Raw genomic sequence first — 25,076 nt, forward strand, 5'->3', positions numbered from 1 at the left:
AAACTGCGACACTAATAACTAGACCTAAGTAATGTAGACACCTAAATTTGATTACACTGTTTTGGTAATCCTATTTAGCTATCTCTAAAGGCATCATTAATTAAATTCTTATTTATTTAATCCTCTGTCATCCCCTAGCTGATTAATTTAATTAATCATCTATAGTCCTAATCGATAAATCAAATAATCTATTATTTATCAATTAAAATCCTATTCTTCTATCTAATTCCAAAATCCCCATTTATTAAATAAATCTATTTGATAAATTAAGCCCTCAAATCTAATAAACCCCTAACCTATTCCTAAACCCCCCTTTTTAGCCTAATCCACCCCATCCACCCATACTAACTAAGCTTAGTCACTAACTCACCCACCCTCATGAATGTCATCCACTTGCATATCTCTAACAAGCCTAATCTAATCCTAAACCATCTCTAATCCCCTCTAACCTTGTCACATTCCCTAAGCAAGCTTAAGACTTTCCTAAGCCAAGTAAAGTCAACAATCTCAACTTCCTTCAAAATATCCCAACCACTAAGCTTTCAATGCTCTTACAAAGCCATAAAGACTCTTACAAGCCCATTCATTGCTCTTACAAGCCATTTATGAAGGGTCTTTATGAAGATATTATCCTTTGAGCCTCTTTTGTTGACTCATCCTTGCCCTTTCTTCCATCCACTCACCCTGTGACATGTGTCACTCCCTGATTGGTGCTAAACAAGCACAATCCATGTGCTCCCCTTTGAGTGCATCCTAGCCGTCTTTAAGCTTTCATCTCTCCTTGCATCTTAGCCCTCCATCCCTCAAGCCCTTAGCCTATAAATTGAATCCCCTCCCAAGCCATTTCATCACAACCTTGAAGCTAAAGTTATAATGCTAGTTTGAGAAACAAAGCCTTAACCATACCCTTATAATGCCAAATTGAGAGCTCACAAAGCTACCAATTTGCAATTACCCATCCATCTCCATTGAAGCTAGTTTTGAGAAGCCTTGAGAATACATATCAATAATTTACATAGACTCATCTACCAAGCAAAGAGATAATTCCTATTGGGAGAGTCCATTCATTTGGCTCACATTCTTAATTAGGGGTTTCTCTTTTGTCTATCTTATATGTTATATTAGTTTTGTTAGTTAATGCTTTGTTCTCTTAATAGATTAGTATTTCTTGCTAACATATTAGTATATACATTTTGGCACACCCGGTGGGACACCACTATGAGTCATTTAATCATCCATTTCTATCTATATCTTATTTTTTCTAACAATCTAATGTTTCTTGTTGTTTGAGTGAGTTGTAGGGTGTTTCACTTATTTTTGTAGGTTGAAGGGCACACTTGGGAAGAAGACATACCCTCTAAAATTCGAAAATAACAAAAAATATATAAAAAATTTGGAAAAAATCCATGCATTTCAGTTCTTTTCGCGTAGTGTCATCTCCGCAGATTGGCGTTTGTTCTTGCCAACTGTTGTCTTCGCTAGATACTCTGTCATCTCCACAACCAAACTGATGTCTCCACAGTTTGGCATCTCTGCCTAGTCTTCTACTGTCAACGCTGCCACCAAACTGTCGTCTTCACATCCTTCTCTGTCGTCTCTGTAGTTCAGTGCCTCCGCCTGGCTTCTCGTCGTCTCCACCGCCGCCTCTCCTTTTCTGTCGTCTTCTCTGTCGCAAAACCTCAACTGTCGTCTCCGCATTTTAGCGTCTGTGCCTATTTTTCAGTTGACTTCGCTGCAAACCTCAACTGTCATCTTTGCATTTTAGCGTCTGTGCCTGTTTTCCAGTTATCTTCGCACAAACTTGACTATCATCTCCACATCTTTCTCTGTCATTTTCATAGATTAGCATCTTCGTAGTTCAGCGTCTCCACAATTTGGCGTCTCCGCCTGATGAACTGTCGTCTCTACCTGTTATTGTTGCATTTTTGTTCTAGCATATCTATTCCTGCACTTTTTAGTTTTATATTTTATATTTTTTTAAAAAAAAAAAAAAAAAAAAAAAAAAACAACAACAACAACAACAAAAAGAACAAAAAAAGTTGATTTTATTTTTTCCATAGTTAAGTTTTAATTTTTGAGATTTTTGGGTGACTAATCAAATTGGTTTTTTGTAGCTATTGTAGGTTGGAGCATATATGAAACCACTAACCATGTTTCTTGTAGGTTTGCATGTTGCTAAAATGAACTTGAATGTTTAACCATCTTTTTCTTTGAATGAATGTTGCTTAAATCACACTCTTGAATGCCATGAATTAAAATCAATTTTCCTTGGAATGCATGCTTAAAAAAAACAAATTCAATCTTGAATGCAAAAGATCAATTAACCATTGCAACATCTCACACTTCAATTTTTGGTGCATTAAAAAGAACAAAAAAATATCTCTTTTGCATGCAACTTAGGCAAAGTTAATTTTTGAACACTTAAAATTTTTGTTAAGTTAAAAACAAATCAACAAAAATCAAATTGAGTAGTTTCTTTATTGGACTCACCCTCTTTAATCACCCATCAATTTAACCATTGGTTGCAATCTCAGCACCATCTATGGGGATGGGTCCACCTAAGAGAGTGTTAAGTGTTCCATAATCAGATTCTACTTAATTCGCTTTTTGAGGGTTTGTCTTAAACTTATAAGATTTCTTCAATGTCCAAAAATCTAGATTAAATCGATCACACTTCAAGTTTGGATTTTAAAACTGAACAACCAATTGACATGGAGGGCCTCGGGGCGTGCGCTTGACAATCAAGTTTCACACATCTTTGTTTTGGGCTTAAGACAAAATCACACCAACTCTTGAATGCCATAAAGGAAATTAATCGATACTTAACATGGAGGGCCTCTAGGTGCGTGGGTTTACTTTCTTCTTGACCCTAACTCTTCTTCTTGTTCGCATTCTTCAATCGATTTTGCTTTGCTGGTGCATTTCAAAGTTGGAATTGAACATTTGCATCTTAAACATGAGTGCTTGCAAAGTCTAGATCAACACACATAAGAGTCAGTTGGTAAAAGAACAAGCATATTTTTTACCCAAGGTCATCCAAGTCTTCTCTCCCCTTGTCATCTTTCGAGGCCATCTTGGGTGCATAAGATTAGGATCCAAAACCTTGTTTCTCTTTTTAGGAGGCCTGCTTGGGGATTTCATCACCCCTTGGGACGAACTCAACTCCAGCATTTCGGCGGAGTATAAAGATCAGGAGGTGAATCCAAAGACACCTCTCTTGGAATCGAGATTTTGTCACTCGGGCTAAGCCTCAAGGAACTTTATACCCTTGAGAAGTGAAAGAGGAGAAGTGGGTTACCACTCCTCTCGGCTGTGTGACATCTTTTTGTTTTCATCTATAGATTTGGGCCTCATATACCTTGGGTATATTGAGGACTCCCTAGCTAAACCAACTGTCAGCTTTGCAGACAACCATTTAGGGTGTTAATGTGTTTGAAGTGACTGATCGAAACATTTGTAAAACATACACACTCCTTAGCCCAAGTATCACATTCTGAGAATCAAAAACTTCTATCTGATTGTTCTTGTCTATTGCTTGATTTTTTATTTGTCGAATGAATGTTTGCCAAACTTGGTCAATCCTAGCTTAGGGCATACTTAGCGTAGTCACTGCCTGTTTCAGAAGTTGAACAAGTCGAAGCAAAACAACTGAGATCTCTTAAAGCTAAGCAGATTCAAAAATTCGTGTAAGAACAACCCAAACCCAAACATAAGTTTCACAAAGCCAAACTCAAGCCATCTCAAGCATACCAAGAACTTTTAGCCAAGAGAAAGGAACTAACACCAAGCCCTCGAATTGCAAAACCCCACAAAGCAGAGGACAAAGTTGCCGACGAAGCCCTTCAAGATGCCTGGTTAGATCGCATCATCCAACTTAACCAACATCCAAGAGTTAACCCTGCTTATGCCTTACCAACTAGGCATGATTTCTATGATTAGACCCCCTTGTTTCTCCACATCTTCTTGCATAAGCTTCACTTTAGAGTCATCTTTGTAGGAAAGCCAACCATCTTTAGTCCTCCCCTTAAGCATTTTAGCTCATCCATCTCATTTAGAACCAAACCATCTAGCCAGCAATCCAAAAACTTCACATCCAAGCCTTCAAAATTGTTGTCACCTTGCCAAAAGTTTTCTATCCCTAACATCTTTCAAATCCACCAATCTCACCAAGGTTATCCCTTTGACAGAGCTTTGTCTAGGGTAATCTAGCTTTGTCACTTGTTATCCCTCATCACCTTGAGCTAAAGGTTGGGATCCACAAGTGGTCAATCTCATGTTCTTCCTAAAGGATCATCAATCTATCCTTAAGTTGACACAATCACCACCAAGCTTGCACATAGGAAAGTAGACCTTTCATGCTTTGGAAACATATCTTTGAAGTTAGAATCCCCAACCCAATCCTCTTTAGGTTTTTTCATATAGCTTTGCCTCAACCTAGGAAATCATTTGCATAGAAAAGCCTTCCCCTTTTGCATCCATCAGCATTGTTGCATCTCATCCTTAGGAACATTCTGCATTTTCATTCCACCCGTTACTCGCTTAGCCAAGAAGAAGAGGGAAACAATGGAGCCCTATCATTTGGATCAAATAGCATCGCTCCCCTTGAGCACTCAACCATCCTTCAACCCAGAGAACACTATACCATCACCTAGTGACATTGAAGCTTTCGTGAACCAACCAGGAAATGCAGTATTGGTGAATGCCATTATAGACAAGAACAAAGAAATAATCAAGGCTAACTTTCAAAGGGACAATATAGGAGCCTTCGACTTTGGAAGACCTCCTCCCTTATCAGATCTATCTCACCCATTGTTTGAGCAACTACCACTCCCAAAAGGCTCTTATGATTCAAATTATCCTCAATATGTGCCAAAAGAAGAGCCTCAAGCCAATCCTTTTAATCCAACAGACCCAAACATACCAGCCTCCACTCAAGTTGAGATCTCCCTTCCGCAAGCCAATCCAACCACCACCACTCCACCATTGGTCCATACCGCTCCATCCCAAACCCCCTTCACCCAAAACACCTCATCATTCACTCCCTTCACTATTGTTGCTGTTGCTCTCCTACCCAACCTCCCAAATCCACCCATCTCCCAAATCAGTTCTATCATCTTTGGCCAACCTCAGCAATATACAACATGGATGCCACCCATGGGGCCAAGTAATCAACCCATCATCACCCCTAGCTTGTTTACCTCAGCTTAGAACACAATTCCATCATTTCCACTAGGTCCTTGGAGCTCAGTGCCATCAGCCACAAATCCACAAGCTACTACCCTCACTCCACAAAGCTATCAAACCTTACAAGCTACTACCAATGTTGTGCCAAGCTCTCAAGTGACCCAAGCTCCTACCACCACTCTACCAAGCTTTCAAATCTAGCCACCAAACTATCAAACCCCATCAATTCCATTCCCAAGCTTTCAATTCCCACCACCTCCACCACCAACTAATCCATTACCTTCTATTACCAACTATTTTTCTATGCCACTTCTAGGAGGAAATCCACCACCACCAACCACTAATTACTTGGCCTCTTTTGCCATGCAGATACCTTCCCAAATGGGGCCACAACCCACATATATTAATCAAAATCCTCAAATCCAAATTCAAGTTCCACAAGCTCCCCGATCCTTTCCCCAAGCTTCACAACCACCTTATACCTTACCTCCACAAAGCAATCCATTTATCCCACAGCCAGCCTACATCCCTTAATCCCTATCCCAAATCCCATACTGATAGCAAGCCTCGCAACACATGCAACAATATGTGCCACCTCCACCTCCGCAACCCATCATCCACCATTCAGTTGCTCAAGCCATGTACAATCCCTACCAGCCCATACCTCAAAGCCATCCATATTCCATTGCCCCATCTAGTGCATACCTACCTCAGGGCACTCCTACATTGGGGGCACCCCAACCATCACCCATTAATTCAAAATGGGAAGCCATGAAGATAGCTTTGAAGAACATCCAGGAGGGAAATGATCCAAAAACCTTCAAGTTTGAGAATGTTTGTCCTTACCCATTTGACAAAGCCATTACCATGACACCATTTCCCAAGCATTTTGAGACACCCAAGTTTGACAAATTCAGAGGAAAAGGAGACCCTATCACACACATCAAAGAATTTTACATGCACTGCCAAGAAGTGGCATACAATGATGTCTTCCTCTTACGTCTCTTTTCCAAAAGCTTGGCTAGACCAGCTCTTGAATGGTTTTATAGAATCCCATATGGCACAATTAAAAACTTTGCTGAATTGTCTGAGGCATTTGTAGCCCAATATGCCCATCTTGTTGAAAAAGAGCTCTTAGTAGTTGATCTTCTCCACACTAAGCAAAAAGGTGGAGAAAGCCTTCCTAAATATCTGCAAAGATGGCAAACCCTTACCACTCGCATATCTTGTACCCTACCAGAACGACATTTGATGAAAATGTTTATTGATAATGCCCATTCTAGCTTGGCTCACCACATGACCATGAACTGTTTGCAGACCTACAAAGATATCAAAGAGAAAGGAATGATTCTTGAGCAAGGACTCATTAAAGATGGTGTGGTCAAGATTTACAAGGAAGCCAACCAAAATCAATCACGTTCCAATGACAAGTCTAGGTATTGGAACAAAAACAAGCACGTTGCAACAGATGGCATCACTGACACCAAACATGTGAATATTGTTGGTCCTTCCCAAAACCAGTCCAACCCACCATATGAACCCAACAATCAACAAGCTATCAACTACCAACAACAGAATAACCAAAGCTATCAAAACCACAATCCAAGACCCAACTTCCAAGGATCTAGCAATCAAGCTAATGCCATCAATGTAGCTATAGGGAAAAAGCCCAGATTCCAACTTGTACCTAGAAATTATACACCCCTTGGTGAGCTTTTGGACGTCATTTTTGAGAAATTGACTAAGGAAAACCTCATCAAATTTCCTCCTACCCAGTAAATTGACCCAAGCCAATCCAAAGCTACATGGTACAAAGACAATGAGTACTGCAAATTTCATAGGGTAAAAGGTCACACCACCCTCAGATGCATGAAACTGAAAGATTATGTGCAGGACCTCATTGATCAGAAAGAAATCATCGTTGGTGCCCAAACCTCTCCCAATGCAGGTTTATAGATCTATCAAAATGCTTTTCCTCCTCACAACAACCAAAATCCTGGAAAATCACCTATCCAAACCAACAACAACAACACCAACAACCGCTAGCCAAACAACCAGCATGGGAAGAACAATGACTACACTTCATCCTACAAAGGCTATGGTAGCCTTAGAGGTTGTATATCCATGAAAGAGCCTTATGTCAATGTTATCAATATCTAAGGACCAAACAATGAGTGTGCAGTCACCACTCGAAGAGCGCGATTTAAGATCGCAGGCCGACTAGTTTCACCAGCACCATCAGCTCCATCAAAAAGCTAGTACAATATCTTGGAACACCTTGGGAACATGCCAACCCAAATCTCCATTTTAGACCTTCTTCGCACCAGTCTTGTGTACAAAAGCATCCTTGACAGTTCTCTCATAGAATCCCATGTCCCTTCAGATATCAACACTACTGATTTTCGTAATCTTGTTGGACACCTTTCATCCTCATGTGCCCTATCATTCAAACCCACCGAAATACCCATGGTCAAGCTAGATCACACCCTTCCACTTCGCATAGCCATCATGGTATCCAATTTTTTCTTCAAAAGAGTAATGATAGATAATGGATCAGCTTTGAATATTTGTACCCTAAAATTCATAAAACAAGCTAGGTATACTGAGGCAAATATCATCAGTGAGGTTAGCACCATCAAAGCTTATGACAACTTGGAAAGAATCACAGAAGGAACTATCTTGCTGCCAATCAAGGTTGGGCTAGTCATCCAAGAAACACTCTGCCATGTTATTGATCTAAACCTACCATTTAACATCCTCCTCAGCCGCCAATGGATTCATGCCATGAAAGCTGTTCCATCCACCTATCATCAGTGCATCAAATTTCTGCATCAAGGCACTGAGGTAACCATCTATGTTGATCTAGAACCCTTTGCTTAGATGAATGCGGTTGAAGCTTCATATACAAACCATTGCCCTAGAATTGATATCGGCACAGCCATCGCTAGTTCATCCCACACTTGTAATGACCCAGAAACCATCCTCGCCTCCACCCTATCTACCGTGAAGATCAATAACAAAGGCTGTGGAGAGTATAGTCTGTCAGATGCATTTGCTGTTGGGGCACTCCCACTTGATCCACATGCCCATGGATGACTGACATATCAAAAAGCTAAGGAGATTCCACCTCCTTGATACAAACAGTTTGGCCCAACAACCTTTGTCTCCTTGAAAATCCCTCTTCATGAGGAGCTCACTCTAGATATCAACAATTGGTTACATAAGGATGCACCTCCAAGAAATCAAGCATGCCTTGATCACTTTAGCCAGAAGTATCCCCAAGAACATAAGCTCATCACTAACAAATGGAACTGTCAAGGTGGTGGTTTAGGACCAGAAGAAAGAGGCATGCAGTGCCCCATCAAAGTACACAAGTGGGAAACGAAGTCAGGTCTTGGCTTTGGCATACCCACAACTGGAGGCACCAATAAGAATGGTCATGCTTTTTCAAACATTCACCGTGACCTTGTTGAAATCAAAGACATTCCTGAGGAAGTTGAAAAGAGAGCTTACGACGATATCCTAGACCAAATCTCCCTGGGAGACTCTATTCTCCAAGAACTATCCATCCATTTCATTGACCTACCACTCGCCCATCCACAACTCATAGATTGGGACCAACCAAGCGTCATACACATTAATGAGTTCACATCAGAGGAAGCGCTTCTAAGATTCATGGGAGCTGAAACACGTCACAAGAAAACAAAGCCAGATTCTGCCTATATCTATAAGCTAGATCCCAAGGGTTATTTTGGAGAAAATCCCCAACCTAGTTCTGATACACCCAAAAATGGAACTAAGGTGAATCTGGGACTAGCCAAGGCAGCAAAGAGAACCCCTCAGCAAGAAAAACTAGAGTCACAAGCAGAACATGAGGATTTAGCATTGCCTCCTCAAGATAATCGACTAGAGGTGTCTTCTATTCTAATTGAGGATACTAAAGAAGTCAACATCGGTTCTTCAGAGATCCCTAGACTTGTTCAGATTGTTGCATCCCTATCACAAGACCATGCTAACCTCCTCTTTGAGGTCTTAAGAGAGAATATTGGCTGATTTGCATGGTCATATCAGGATATGCCAGGGCTTGATCCAAAGCTTGTAGTACATCATCTTGCAGTCGATCCAAAGATCAAACCCATTAGACAAAAGCTTAGAAAAATGCACCCCAAGGTGGCATTACTGGTCAAAGCTGAATTAGAAAGAATGTTAGCTGCTAAGGTTATCTGACCTATCGACTACTCAGAGTGGATCGCCAACATGGTCCCCGTCACTAAGCCTTCCGGTGACATCAGAATCTTCACTGATTTCAAAGATCTTAACAATGCTTTTCCAAAAGATGATTTTCCCTTGCCCAACATAGATATGATTGTAGACCTTACAGCTGGACATGAAATTCTTCCCTCATGGATGGATTTTCTGGGTATAATCGAATCAAGATTGCAGAAGAGGATCAGCATAAGACAACATTCACTACCCCTTGGGGAACCTTTTGCTAGAACATGATGCCTTTTGGCCTAAAGAATGCTTGGGCTACCTATCAAAGAGCTATGACAACCATTTTCCATGATCTTATCCATAGCATTTTGGAGGATTATGTGAATGATATCTTGGTCAAATCTCATACATTCATGGATCATCTTGTTGACCTGGAGAAAGTCTTTGATAGGTTAGCCAAATATCATCTCATGCTGAATCCCAAGAAGTGTGTCTTTGGGGTCACATCTGGAAAGCTTCTAGGCTTTATAGTTTCTAAACGAGGTATAGAGATAGACCCCAAGAAGGTCAAGGCTATCTTAAACATGCCTCCTCCCCAAACACTATGATAGCTTCGCTCTCTTCAAGGAAAGCTTCAATCCGTCTGGCGCTTCATCTCCTAGCTTGCAGATAAGTGTACACCATTTGCACATTTACTGAAGAAGGATGAAAACTTCAAGTGGGATCCTTTATGTCAACGCAGCTTCAATCAGCTCAAGCAATATCTCACAAATCCCCCTATCTTGGTTCCGCCAGTTCCTAGTCGTCCCTTGATCTTGTACATAACAGCAACGCCTACTGCTCTAGGGGCACTTCTAGCATAGCTTGATGACTATAGCAGAGAAAGAGCCATCTACTATATCAGTAGAACCCTAGTTGGTTATGAACTCAATTATACTCCTATGGAAAAAGCTTGTTTGGCAGTTGTTTTCTCAACTCAAAAGCTTCGCCACTACATGCTAAGTCATACCATCCAACTAGTCTCCAAGATCAACCCTCTCAAGTATATGCTCTCCAGAACAATACTTACAGGCCGTTTGGCCAAATGTGTTATGCTCCTTAGCAAATTTGACATCTAGTATGTGGAAAGAAAGGCAATCAAAGGGCAAGCTATAGCAAATCACCTAGCTAATGCACCTCTAATAGATGCATATCCTTTAATCGTAGAATTTCCAGATGAGCATATCTGTCTAATTGAAGAACAGCCCCCATGGAAACTTTATTTTGATGACTCATATACATCTCATGGATCAGGGGTAGGAATATTGTTGGTCACACCTCAAGGAAATTACATTCCAAAAGCCTTCAAGCTACAATTCCCTAGCACCAACAATATAGCTAAATATGAGGCTCTCATAGCAGGATTAAAGATAGCTGCAGAATGGAACATCACTGATTTACAAATCTTTGGCGATTCTCAGCTCATCATCAAGCAAGCCCTAAATGAATATCAAACCAAAGATGAAAAGTTATTACCTTACAAAGAGCTAGTTGATCAGCTAACTCAGCATTTTACAAAGCTTCAGTTTACACAAGTGCCTCGAATGCAGAACAAAGCAGCAGATGCTATGGCTACTATCGGCTCGCTCTTGGAAATTCCCCAAGCGGTTACACAGTATGAGTTTTTAGTCGAGCAGCTCCTCACACCTGCCTATGCGAATGATGACTCAAACTATGTTTGTATCTTGGTTGGTCCCCAATCCCCTTGGTACCATGAGATTCATGCTTACCTTAAAGATGGTATCATCTCCCCTCACCTCACATGTACCCAACGCTAGAACCTCATCTGAAAATCATCCCACTATGTTATCATAGCCAATACCCTATATCGTTAGGGTTATCACGATACTCTCTCTCAATGTTTAGATGAAAATGAGGCCACGATGGCATTAAAAGAAGTACACTCCAGACTTTGCGGTGCCCACACGAGTGGTATTGTCCTAGCATGAAAAATCCTTAGAGCAGGCTATTATTGGCCTACCATCGAAGAAGACTCCTATGACTTGGTCAGAAAATGTCTCCCATGTCAGCAACACACAAATCTTGTGCATGCTCCAGCACAAGATCTACAGCCTATTGCGCCACCTTGGCCCTTTGCATGTTGGGGCCTTGATCTAGTTGGAACTATCACACCTCTCTCATCTGATGGACATAAATGGATAATAATAGCTACAAAATATTTCACTAAGTGGGTGGAAGCAGTCCCCCTAGTCTCAGCTACAGGAGTTCAGGTCTCCAAGTTCATCTTGTACCACATTGTTTGCCGCTTTGGCATCCCATCCACCATCTTCATCGACCACAGAGGTAACTTTGAGAATCTCAATATGGAAGAATTATGCACTTCCCTCTGCATCCATCACCACTTTTCTAGCCCATATTTCCCACAAGGTAACGGCTAGGCAGAGGCAACTAATAAAACCCTCCTCAAAATCTTAAAGAAAGTTGTCAATGATTCTGGCCGCGATTGGCACCTACAAATAAATCTAGCCCTATGGGCCTATCAAACCTCCTTCCATACATCCATAGGCACAAATCCATACTCCCTAGTCTATGGTGCCAAAGTTGTACTACCTATAGAAGTTGAACTTCCCTCCTTGCGCATATCTTTGCAAGGGAAAATATCATATGAAGAATACAAAGTAGCCAGACTCACCCAGCTAGATCTCTTAGATGAGAAGCGACAACAAGCCTATAATCATCTCACAGTCTATCAAACTCGTCTCAAAAGAAATTTCAACAAGAAGGTACTTCCACGACACTTTCAGCTGGGCGACATGGTCCTCAAAGAAAACATGAAAGTCCAAGCAGATCGAGAAAAAAAAGGCAAGTTTGAACCTACCTGGCTTGGTCCTTATGTTGTCACTGCATCCTTTGGCTCTGGATCCTATAAGCTATCTACACCAGAAGGAGAACTCTTGAATGATCCTACTAACATCATGAATCTCAAGAAGTTCTATGCTTGAAGATCCTTGGTATACCCAGCTTTTGAAAAATACAAAAAAATAGTAAAGAGAAATAAGCATCCAATGGTGAAAACTTGGCAATTCAAGCGCCTTGGATAGGTACCTTGGTGAAAACCTGGTAATTCGGGCGCCTTGTGTACTAAGACTAATCCATTATCTATCACTATCCTATCCCTCATCTATTCACCCACCATCCCATAAAACACCTGCTTGTTCCCTTGGTGTTCCAACCAAATATCCAAAATCTAATGAAGCTTGTAAATACCTCCTATACAGCTTGTAAATAATCTTGTGCCTCAACTTGTAAATCTTTTATCATCCCTTGTATCATAGCTTGTATATCCAAATCTTGTCCAAAGCTTGTATCCTAGCTAGTATCCTATCACATGCACACAAAGAATCCCATTTTCCTTAAGCTTTTCGCAAACCATCTACCTATCCGCCTATCAACTATTGCAGACATCCCATCCTTCACGAACATTTCCATCTCACAAAAACCAAAACATGAACAACCTTGTACATTTGTAACATATCTTGGTCTGTCAGCTTGTACATCCTCTTTAGCTTAGTACCATTGTATCTATCCAGCTTTCGTGTCAGTTCCTCCTTGATCAACATCTTGTGCACATTTGATTAGCTATTCCAATGCATCCTTTAGCTAGATCTCCTATCACCAAAGTGTTATCCTTCTTAGTTCAGCTTGCCAGACGCATCACTCATCCAGATCCATCAGCTTAGGTGCTCTCCGATAGATCCTTTCAAGATATAGCTTTCCTCATGTCTGATCTTAGTCTGTTAGTACCTCGCCCTACCCATCTCGTTGGCAAACGATTCTCTTTTGGATTTTCACTTTCTTTTGATTTGGAATCTTCCCTTTTGGGTCTTGAAATATCTTTTCCAAGCAATCTTTTTGTTCCCTCCTCAAGGTTGCCACGATCTTCCATATCATGGTATACTGTGAATGGGGCAATCTAAGTGTAAGGTCTTGATCAGGTCTTTTATTTGTTTTTCTTTTCTACTTGTGGGTTACCCAGTGTCGATTCCATGCTGCTTCCTCCGGGACTCATGTGTGATGCTGGGGCAATCCTTGCGTGTTTGTTTTGAGTCAGTTCGTCAATCCTCTAGATGGTTGGTGAAAAGGCCTTGATGTTCTTGGTAACCTTGACAATTAACCAACAATCCTATAGAAAATCTAGTGCTCAACTACATGGTGGTACTTCTCTTTGAAGTATCCCCTGGCTCAATACATTTCAATGGATTCCCTTCATCTCCAGCATCTGTCTCTCTTACCTCAAGCTTATGCATCAATATCTCTTTGAATCAATCATCACCTTTAGCTTTAGGGATCCACAATCCTAGTCTTAGGGATGCACCAATACAATCAATCCACTAAGCCTCATCTTTCGAGATCCACAATCCTAGTCCTAGGGATCTCCGAAAACCATCTTTCGCCAATCTGACTCTTTGAAATCCTGTTGCATCAGCTTTTTAATCCCCTCATCCATCTCCCTATCCTAGATTCCTTTTTATAGCGCTCCACTCCTTCATCCTCCATCTCCCCTGAAGTCTTAAGCTTGCTTCCTCTTGTGCCTCTGATTCCCCCTTTATCAGTCTCCTGTAGTGAGAGTTTGAGCTAATTCAACCCCTTCTCTTTGCTAATTTGTGTCTCTGCTCGTCTCGATTTTTGGTGCTTTTCAAGAAGCCGTCGAGCCTCATTTCTCTCTTTGCCACCTTCTTGAGGGGGAATCATTTGAGTCTAGTCTCTCCTCTTCTTATCCGAGACTGGGGAAACCTTGTTGCTAAAACATCTTCCTTGTGTCATCTTCGTTCAAACTTCTTTGAAATAATGTTGTCTCAACACTATGTCAAAGAGGGGCAAAATGTAGACACCTAAATTTGATTACACCGCTTTGGTAATCCTATTTAGCTATCTCTAAAGGCATCATTAATTAAATTCCTATTTATTTAATCCTTTGCTATCCCCTAGCTGATTAATTTAATTAATCATCTATAGTCCTAATTGATAAATCAAATAACCTATTATTTATCAATTAAATCCTATTCTTCTATCTAATTCCAAAATCCCCATTTATTAAATAAATCTATTTGATAAATAAAGCCCTCAAATCTAATAAACCCCTAACCTATTCCTAAACCCCCTTTTAAGCCTAATCCACCCCATCCACCCATACTAACTAAGCTTAGTCACTAACTCACCCACCCTAATGAATGCCATCCATTTGCATATCTCTAACAAGCCTAATCTAATCCTAAACCATCTCTAATCCCCCCCTAATCTTGTCACATTCCCTTAGCAAGGTTAAGGCTTTCCTAAGCCAAGCAAAGTCAACAATCTCAACTCCCTCCAAAATATCTCAACCACTAAGCCTTCAATGCTCTTACAAAGCCATAAAGACTCTTACAAGCCCATTCATTGCTCTTACAAGCCATTTATGAAGGGTCTTTATGAAGATATTATCCCTTGAGCCTCCTTTGTTGACTCATCCTTGCCCTTTCCTCCATCCACCCACCTTGTGACATGTGTCACTCCCTGATTGGTGCTAAACAAGCACAATCCATGTGCTCCCCTTTGAGTGCATCCTAGCTGTCTTTAAGCTTTCATCTCTCCTTGCATCTTAGCCCTCCATCCCTCAAGCCCTTAGCCTATACATTGAATCCCCTCCCAAGCCATTTCATCACAACCTTGAAGCTAAAGTTATAATGCTAGTTTGAGAAACAAAGCCTTAACCATACCCTTATAATGCCAAATTAAGAGCTCACAAAGCTACCAATTTGCCATTACCCATCCATCTCCATTGAAGCTAGTTTTGAGAAGCCTTGAGCATACATATCAATCATTTACATAGACTCATCTACCAAGCAAAGAGCTAATTCCTATTGGGAGAGTCCATTCATTTGGCTCACATTCCTAATTAGGGGTTCCTCTTTTGTCTATCTTATATGTTATATTAGTTAATGCTTTGTTCTCTTAATAGATTAGTATTTCTTGCTAACATATTAGTATATACAAGTAAAACTTTGAACCGGTATTAACGATTGTAAATGGTCAACCACAAATAGATAACCCAATCTTAAGGACTTGAAAATAACTGAATTGATGAAAGAATGTTGTATTTATATTAAAGTATATTATGATCTCATACAAAATTTGAAATCATATTGAACATGACCACCTTGAGGAAAAACTAAATTTAGAACCCTAAAACATCTTTCAAATCATGTGAGTGGAAATGATTAAATAGCCTAGTGATAAGAGGCAAAGTGTTTCACACCATCTTTAGTAGAAGTCAGATTTTTTCTAACCTTATCACTCGTGGAAGAATTTTGGTCTATACCTAGTATGGAAGTGATCAAGTAGACTGGTATTGATTTAGACATTACAACATAAGTAAAGGAAACCTACAATCTTCATAAATCTAATTTTGTACCTTCAGGTTGAAATTTTCAATTGATAAAATGAATGGTGAGTAATTAGGAAGGTAAAACTTGAAGAATATACCATGTTACCAAGTTATTTTGATACTTATAACCTATTACAAATTTAAAATGTATTGTTCTAGTAGTCCTCAGAAAGAAAATGAGAGCTAAATTGAAATCTACAAGCAACCTTTGGAAAACCTCGAAGGATAGGATTACTAATGTGAGAAGCTATTCCACAAAGAGAGTTAGTTAGGAACGTGCAAAGAATATGAATATCTTAGTCTACTATGAGGAATAGAACCCTAATTGGGGAATGAATCTATCTAAATATGGTGGTAAGAAGAAAATTAAATAGTGAGAAGTATGTAACATACAATATTGAACTAGTAAGATAGAAAATGAAAATTTCTAACTTAGGGTTATGTGAGTCTATTTATGTTAGCAAGCTTATTGTATAAGCATGAATAATACTAAATTTTATCTATTAAGTGAATACGCATAGACTCTAACATTGGAATTCTTGGATAAATTATAACCCTGCAATTTAGAGAAATAAAGTCGCGATGAGGTCATCAACCTAATAAGAACTAAAGGTTCAGGTATCAAAATTAAGTTATAAGAGGATTATAAGCCACAAGGCATGATAAGAATAGTGATGATGACCTTTATCATCAGCAAGGGGATAGTTGTAAGAATGAATAAGTAAACATTGACAACATCCTAATAATGGATTTATATATATGTAGTTGCAAACCGACAACCTAAGGATGAATTCATAAGTCATTATGACTAGGAGACATGAAATGTGGAATTATTGATAAGAACAAAACCATTTAGTGAATTCTTAGATGATAATTATAACTTGTGTAAACAATGGAATAAACAAAACAGTGATACATACATACATATATATAAACAAGATCATACGAAATTTGATGAGATTGATAACACAATTTCAGCCAATATATTGGTGGTGAATTTGACCTAAGAAGGATTATGGGTAGGAGCCCTAATATTTAATTATAGTGAATTAAGGATAAGAGATTTGGTTTTGTAATTACAACTTAGAGTACAACTCTATTGACACTGAGTTCCCCACATGTTAGATTATTCAAAAAGAAATCAATGTAACAACAAGAGGATTAAAGGGGACTTATTTTAGTACCCTCGCATTTACACTTTTGAGTGAGTTCTGATTAGGACAAACCCATTAGTACAGTAAACCCTAACCGTAGGGCGATGTTAATAAAGTTAACTACGTAGCTAGTATGTGGGATCAAACATAGGTTGAGCGACATGGTCTTTAGACCAGCATCTAATTTCAATTCAAGATCCTTGCAATGTATTTGGAAGACCTAAGATTCCTCATTTCCTTCTAAGAACTTGCTATGGCTGCATTATGTCAGTAATGTAAATTTTGTAAGCAATTGGATTTATTTCCTTATTTGTCTGATTTTAGATGTTTCAATGTTCTTCCTTTTTGCCAACAATGTGATGTGGAGCTATTTAGCCAACTTTATTATAGATGATTCTATTTTGCCTCTGGCTCATGTCTTTAATTCTTGATTAAGATTTTTATATTGTGGCCACTCTTTATTTCTTTTGTTTTAGATTTTTCCATTGGATGTTTCATCCTTGATGTTGAATTTAAATTTTGAGGCACTTTCTTCTAAATTTTGTTGGCAAAGTGACATATGATGGGCCTACCAAAGGGATTCCTGACAATTAAGTGGATGTACAACATTACGTTATGGGGTTATTAGTGAGAGTATTTGTGCCCCACCCTTTCCCAAGACTTCAAGAATAGGACTAGTGATATCCATGGACTATTATGAGCAATGAAATTGCACCCAAGCATGCAACTAGATAAGGTTGCAAGTTAACCTAATGGATTTTTAGATGTAAAAGGTACATGTGTAGTGATGGACTTGTTTTGTGGCCTATTAAATAATAAGTATGTCATGGAAACTCTAAAGGAAAAGTGATTAACCCTACATAAAGAGCCAAGTTGCATTAGGGAGTCTTGTACAACTGTTACCCAATGAGTGGGTATGTGGAATTTGGAATATCTTATTATATTATTATTATTAGAGACTCTATAAGTATTCTATACTATATTAGAATGTTGTTTATTTTTGACCAATATGTTTTAAGAAGTGTTTGACCCTGGAAAATGTAACCATGCTAGAGTTATGGTTGGAACTTTGCTTTTAGTAATGGTAATCAGGAAAATAGGCTATCATCCCTATGTATGCATGATAATTATTGATCATTATTTTTACAAGAGTAAATCTTGGAATAAGTCTAGACAAGGTCTAGTATAAGATGAACATTTTAGTTGTGTGACTTCCTGGAGGAAGTCAAAGGCTAGTGGGGAAGGATGTAAGGTTTCTCCTTGTATGTACTTTTTAAATATGAATTTCTTTGTTAAATCCATTATAGGAGATTAGACTGGATGTGAAGTAATGCTTTTTGGTTTCAATGTCCTAATAGAAATTGAGATTAGCTAATTCATCCATGATTTAAATACTCAATGAATCAAGAACTACTATGTTATCTTGACTGTTTAAACATTGAATTTCACTAACGATGATACGAGGTGTTTTACCAAATGACGATGATGCTAATTATGGTACCTTAATGATTAGGTTATATGTATTCAGATGTTTTAGTATGCCCTATTGATGAATTTTATGATGTTTAAATATATGCATGCCTAATGATGATTATTCTAGTATTTTAATTTGAAATAATGAATAGTTTAGGTTATATTGATTATGCAATTATTGATGATTAAATGTGATTAGAAATGAGATGAATGGTTATTTATATAAAAGTTGATGTTTTGATTTATGTGATTATCTAGATAAGTTTTGAATATGTGCATGTGATTTTTCTTGAGCTATTGATGTGTGAAATGAGTGTGCAGGATTATTAACCGAGAAATCTAATAGAGAATTGGAACTAGACCCTATGTATCATTTGTGAAAACTAGGGTTCAGTCTAATGAAAGATGTAAACCTTGTTGTTTCATATTTCTTTTGTATTGTAAATTGAACGTGTGTATCATTCTATAATCATTAAGTGTTAATATTTTGTAGCAGTGATTTGATAGTGTCACTTGACACTTGTGATTCATATATGCATTTTAGCATGATAATTAGGGTTAGCTAAGTAACTTAAGAATCTGAGTTGGACTAGGTTTGTGATCTAATACTAATTAGATAATAATCAAGATTAATTACCCTAATTAGGGCTTAATGATATTTTTGCATTCTTAGGGTTTTTAGGAAGTCCAAAATTTTCAAGCATTTTAATAGGTCATTAAATAGTCCTAGAGGCCAAAAATCATGAAAGCTAAGTACTTAGGGGGTATATGTATGGGTTGGGGACATTTTCCATCCCTCTAGCCTTTTTCATTAACTTTGGTGACCACCCAAATATCCCATTTTTGCTTTATTGCGAAAATTGAAGTTTCATCATGAGTTTGATAAGTTAAACTCCACCTTGAAGTTTTCTTTAGTGGTGAGGTTAATTTAGAAGATTCTAGAAACTTTAGTTAAGAGGGGGAGTTATTGCATTTTGTAAGTGGTTGAGTTGAGAGCCTATTTTAGTGGCAGATTTGAGAGTGAAAGGTTGTTCACCCAACCTCTAGATTTAGAGAGCAAATTCAAGATTGAAGGAGAAGGAAGGATAGTTCTTCTCAAATTTTAGTTTGTCGTAACCATATTGTGAAGGTAGGGATCCTTTGAGCTCATGTATTCATGTTGTGTTTCAGTTCTTAAGTAGTTTTTTTTTACATATGTGTGTTCGTGTGTATGATGAACATGTTAGGAATGGGATTGAAATAGGTTTTCTTTAAATATTTCCCTTCATATTTTACTTTTGATTTTCAAGGGTATTGCATGGGTGTGTTGGCATTACTCACCCTTGGATAGGGTAGAAGTGACAATGTATGGGAGGAGGGCTTCAATTGGACTCTGGTAATGTAGGGTCTCTCCTCACGATGAGGAGAGGGAGAGAATAGGGTGTTATGGGCCCCTACTCATTAGTACAAATCATGTTTGTGTTTTGAGAAATTGAGAAGTGAAAGAATGGAAGTCTTGTGATATCAACCTTGAAAGGGCATTTGTGAAAGAATGAAAGTTCTTGTGATATTAGCCTTGAAAGGGCATCTGTTATGGTGTTGTGACCGATGTCTCCTGTCTAGAAAAATCCACCTTCTCCCTAGTCTAGTTCAATAATGAACCTATTGTGCAAACCTAGGATGGGAGTAAATAGGTTTATTTTGTCGTTGTGTTAAATTTGTTTGTCTCTCAGTCAGTTTCGTTCTCTCCATGGTTACCTTGATGTGTTTGCAAATTTTCGTAATGGCTACCCTATTGTGGAGCCAAGAAGGAAATTTAGAGTTTTTATTTAAATTCAAATGTGTTGGAAGAATTCTCCTTAGTAATAAGATCCTATTGTAAAAATGTTATTGTTAAACTTATCTTTGAAATGATTAAGATCGTGAGTTTTCTTCCCTGGTTCTTTCTTGAGGAAGCCCTTCAATCAGATGAATGAATTAAAAAAATAATAATACTTTCCGTTTATATGATTTTCTATGTGATTAAATTTATATGCATATGTTTATTGGAAATAGATGCAACAATGTTTTATCTTTTCTATGACAGTCTTAAAGTTCAAATTTGTATTCATGGATTAAATTGTAATTAGAGGAAATGATGATAAAATAGAGTTATGCAAAATTGATCCCAAATCATGTTAAGAAAATTTGATGTTATGATTGGTGCTTCATTGGTATTTTCATGATTATTAGGAAGAAAAATATTTCAACGTTATTGTATCAACATAAACATTAACCTTTCTATTATAATCCAACTAGAAAAAAAAAAAATCCCCATTGGCTAATTAAATAACTTAGAAAAATTTGCACTTAGAAATATAAATGAGACTTGTGAATTTTTTTTTTCTACTTCCTTAGAGAAAAAACCTCTTTGGAATTTGTGTTGGGGTAGAAATTAATTCCTCCTTTTTGGACATATATAAAGATTCCTTTAAATATCCTTATTTGGATGTAATTAATGTTCTAAATTTAATAAACATGGAAAAAAAGAAAAAGAAAATATAAATAAATAAATATCTAACTATCCTATGTTATCCTAAATTTTCACCTAACAAACTTTAAAACTTAACTACCCTTTCCCCCTAAGCCTTCATCTACCCATACCACTTGGATCCAATACATCAAGTGCATGGGAAACTCCACACATCATTATTTGCATAGTACATCCCTAGGCACCAAGTTGTAAGGGAGGAGGGAAAATATAGTAAAGTTTTAAAATAGAAATAAAGCATCAAATGTGACCACCTCTTATTTGGTGACATCACCCTCCACTACCCAAAGTCCATTGTGGTAGGTGCAAGTAAGAGAAGCTAGTCAATTCACATTAATATTGGTTTTGAAAATCACACAAATTATCGTACCATTTTACAAACAATCAAATTCTTTGTCTATGCATTCCTCTTGCAATCCAACCTTGGGCAACATGTGGCAGGCTTGGGGCAACATGCCTTGACCTTTTGGGGGGCCACCTTGGCATTGGTCGACGTGCATTTACATGGGGAAGTGTGGAAGGTGGGTTAGGTAAGGGGTAAGGGGTAATGTTAAATGTAAGGGAGTTAGTTAGGGTCAGGTATAGTATGGGGTTGATAGTTAGTAAGGATAGTGTATGTTAGATTAGTAGGGTGTAAATTGTTTAGCTAGTAATATATGTTAATTTTAGATTCAATTAGTATTATGGTTTAGTAATAAGGGTTAGTAGATGTTAGTTAGTGGTTAGTATGAAGTGTAGTTAGGAGTTAGTATCAGAGTTGGTTTAGAGAGTGTTAAGGGGTTGTTTAATTAGGATTTGTTATTAGTTAGTGGATGATCATTTTAATTATGATTCATTCTTTATGTATTATTTTATTTTAATATTTTAGTAAAAGTAAGTTTGTAAGAATTTGGTAAAGCTCTGATACGATGTAAGAATTTTCCTTACGACCAAATTCATCTAAGACCAAGAAGTACAACAGCTAGCACAAATAGACCAATAGAGTATGATCAAAATAATAATATGATATTCAATTTATTGTAATTGATTGATGTACAAATATACTAGAGGTGCCTGTATATAAAGGCCTCCATGATGCATCTAGAATGTCTAGGAGTTAGCAATATGATAAGCCTCACAACTAAGCACATGTCCACCAGGAATGGGTTATCCTCCATGAAGCACAAGAGTTAGTGCGATGATGTGAAGATAAGCCTACAAAGGTGTAATTTATGTTGTAGAAACCATGTGCTAAATTGAGACTGTGAACAACTATGTTTTTAGCATGACAACTCAGTTGATTATGCATATTCCAATGTTGTAGACACCATATGCTAAATTAGAGTTGCTTACTCCTATGTTGTCAACAAGACAACTCATATGAGTACACAAAATCCTACGTGTATAACCTAAGAAATAATAAAATAATGCATTTATCTTACGTAAACTTAAGTAAAGTGTAAATAATAATAATTTACACTTCACCCCCCCCCCCCTTAAGTGCAACTTAGGGGAATGCACTTAAAATCACAAGAGCTATGATGAAATGCATAATGGGTCTTGATTACTAGGCCATGTTAGGTACCCAAGTACAATGTAATGAAATCTCTCTACAATCGGAGAAAGAGGGAAAACCTCATGGGAAAAAATCGTCCCCCAAAAAGAGAGATATGTACAATATAGAAAGATGCATATATGGATGGAGTAATCAGGACCACCCCATTATGACATACATCATGCATATCCAATAGAGAATTCCTTGATGAAATCCCCCCCTTAGTGAAGGATCTCTGAATGATAAGTGCCTGAAGACAAAAGAAAATCCAATGCTGACAAACAACGTTTCTCCCTTTAGGAAGAAGATACACCAAGTATAGGTGCAAATATGCTTCCCACTGTGGATAGGAAGATGGAAAAGGGATCCAGATGTAGTATGCAGTGAATGTAGCCTTTGAAGTCTACTCAGATGTTGAAAAGTCCTTGATGAATGAAGATGCGAGGAACCAATTTGGTGGATGCCCAAAAGACGGTGGCAAGCAAGGTAACTTGTCCATGGATAAAGCTAATCAAACTCCAAAGATGATGAAGCATCCTCATAAGTAGATGGAGGAAGAGAAGTAATGTCTCCTCCCCTCAATGATGTAGGCACACCTATGAAAGAAGCTCCTTGATGACTGAAGAAGTTGCACCATGAAAGCTGAATGATTGTCTTCCATGTGGGAAGAAATGGTGCCATAGGTGTGATAGAGGATGCTCCCCAACTGGTAGGAAGAATCCTCAAAAAATAGGATGTCTGAGGAAAATGGAATACAATCTCTATAGACTGATATGTCTCCTCATAAGTGAAAGAGTCCTCCTCCAACTATTGTAAAGAAGCCACAATCATGTTAGAACAATCAAGTGGTTGAGGGTTAGAGTGTGCCCTCACAACGAGTGAAGAAGTATCCTCAACAAAGAGAAGATTGACATCATCAATGATGTCTCCCATATCTTCAATGTGAGACTCCATGAACAACCCTGCAATGTCTGAAAGGAAGTCATCCCATGAATTTTAAGTTGGAAGACATGGTATATCCTGCTATACTGAATCAGGAGCATCTGTGGCTGAAACTAGATCAACAACATGAGTATTAGGATGTGTGATCTCATTTGGAGTTGAAGGTACCATAACTAGAGTGACTGGAGGTAGAATGTCCTTTGGAAATGAGGGAACTATGGGATCTCCATATTCTTTCCAAAGAGCCATCCAAATATCATAAGGTTCAATGAGATTTCTAATGACATGAAAGAAATTAGAACTGATACTGAATATAATGACTGGCAAAATTGTGTGAAAAGTTTGGTATTAGGATAAGAGAGCAGTTATTTGGAACATAGAAAAGGAAATACTTCCTTATGCTCTCTTCTGAGATGATCAATGATTGAAGCACTCCATTTGTGATAGTTCCTTTTTGTCAATGCGAGTCTTAAACCAAACTAACATATGTGACACGACTCCATGAAATCAATTAATGAACCCCCTAAACTGCAAGAATAAGCAATCAACCCCCCTAATGCATGATTTGGCACTTTATAGGTAGTGTAATGGGCCACTTTGTCAATTTTGACCTTAGTGGACTTTTGATTTTTCAGTTTACAACATCCTCTTATAGTTCAAATCTGAATGCTTTACAATGGAGCTTGGAAATACAACAATTTTGAAGAAACACAATGCAAAGAAATGACCTAACTCTAAAAGTGGTATTTCTATCCATACAAGCTTATAATATGATTATAGATTTGGAAAGTAGATGAAAAAATATGCACTTTCAAAAAAAATAGAACTTGATTATGTGTCTAGATGAGCCCGTACTAAGCAATTGAAGTTGCAAAAATCAAATTTTATAATTTGTAGAAAAAATTAGGAATAGAGAGCTCAAACATCCTGCACCAATGTATATATTACGAAATTCTACCCCAAAACAAAAAACAAATTACTCACAAAAAGGAGTTTGTATGAGGGAGATATCGCTCTTTGAAAATCACCTCTACAATTATTTTTCCTAAATTGCTGCCATCGCACCTCTAAAAATCAAATGACTCTAAATTTCATGTCAAATGTCCGATTTTGGTGAAAAAAAGTTAGTTTGGGGGTTTTTTGACCTTCTAAATATGATGTTAATATCTGATTAGCACTGGCAAGATCCAATCTTGTCCTACAAAAAATCTCTCCTACCGGCCTGATGGCCAAAAAATTTTGAACAAAATACACAAATTTGAAAAATAATGCAGAGAAATTTCAGAGCTTGAAATAATAATTTATGTAGATCTAAAAATTAAATTTAGAGATCTGAAATGACCATACCAAATTCATAAATTAGGCCTTCGAGTGTCATTTTGCAAAATTTTTTTCCTCAAATTTGACTATGGTCCAATATAGGAAAATTTATAGTCAAATTTCACCAAATTGATGCTCTAGATGCAATAGTGAGGTCCGCTTTGGTTCTAGATGCTCCCAATATCTACAAATACTCTAGATCTGGGTTGAGGTGTCCTTAGAGAGGTGAAGCAAGATCGGTCTCCAATGGCTATGAAATGACGCCTCTATGGCTCTGATACCATGTAAGAATTTTCCTTAGGGAAAAATTCACCCAAGACC

At 38.0% G+C, this 25,076-nt stretch overlaps 1 pseudogene; it reads right to left on the minus strand.

The window, feature by feature from the left end:
* Positions 1-1,842: 1,842 nt before the first annotated feature.
* Positions 1,843-25,076, minus strand: part of LOC149555185 (DNA mismatch repair protein MSH2-like) — a 177,497-nt pseudogene continuing 154,263 nt past the window's right edge.

This window comes from Cupressus sempervirens, chromosome 5 (genome assembly GCF_028749045.1).
Source record: "Cupressus sempervirens isolate cs-2001-9-10 chromosome 5, ASM2874904v1, whole genome shotgun sequence".
Classification (NCBI taxonomy): domain Eukaryota; kingdom Viridiplantae; phylum Streptophyta; class Pinopsida; order Cupressales; family Cupressaceae; genus Cupressus; species Cupressus sempervirens.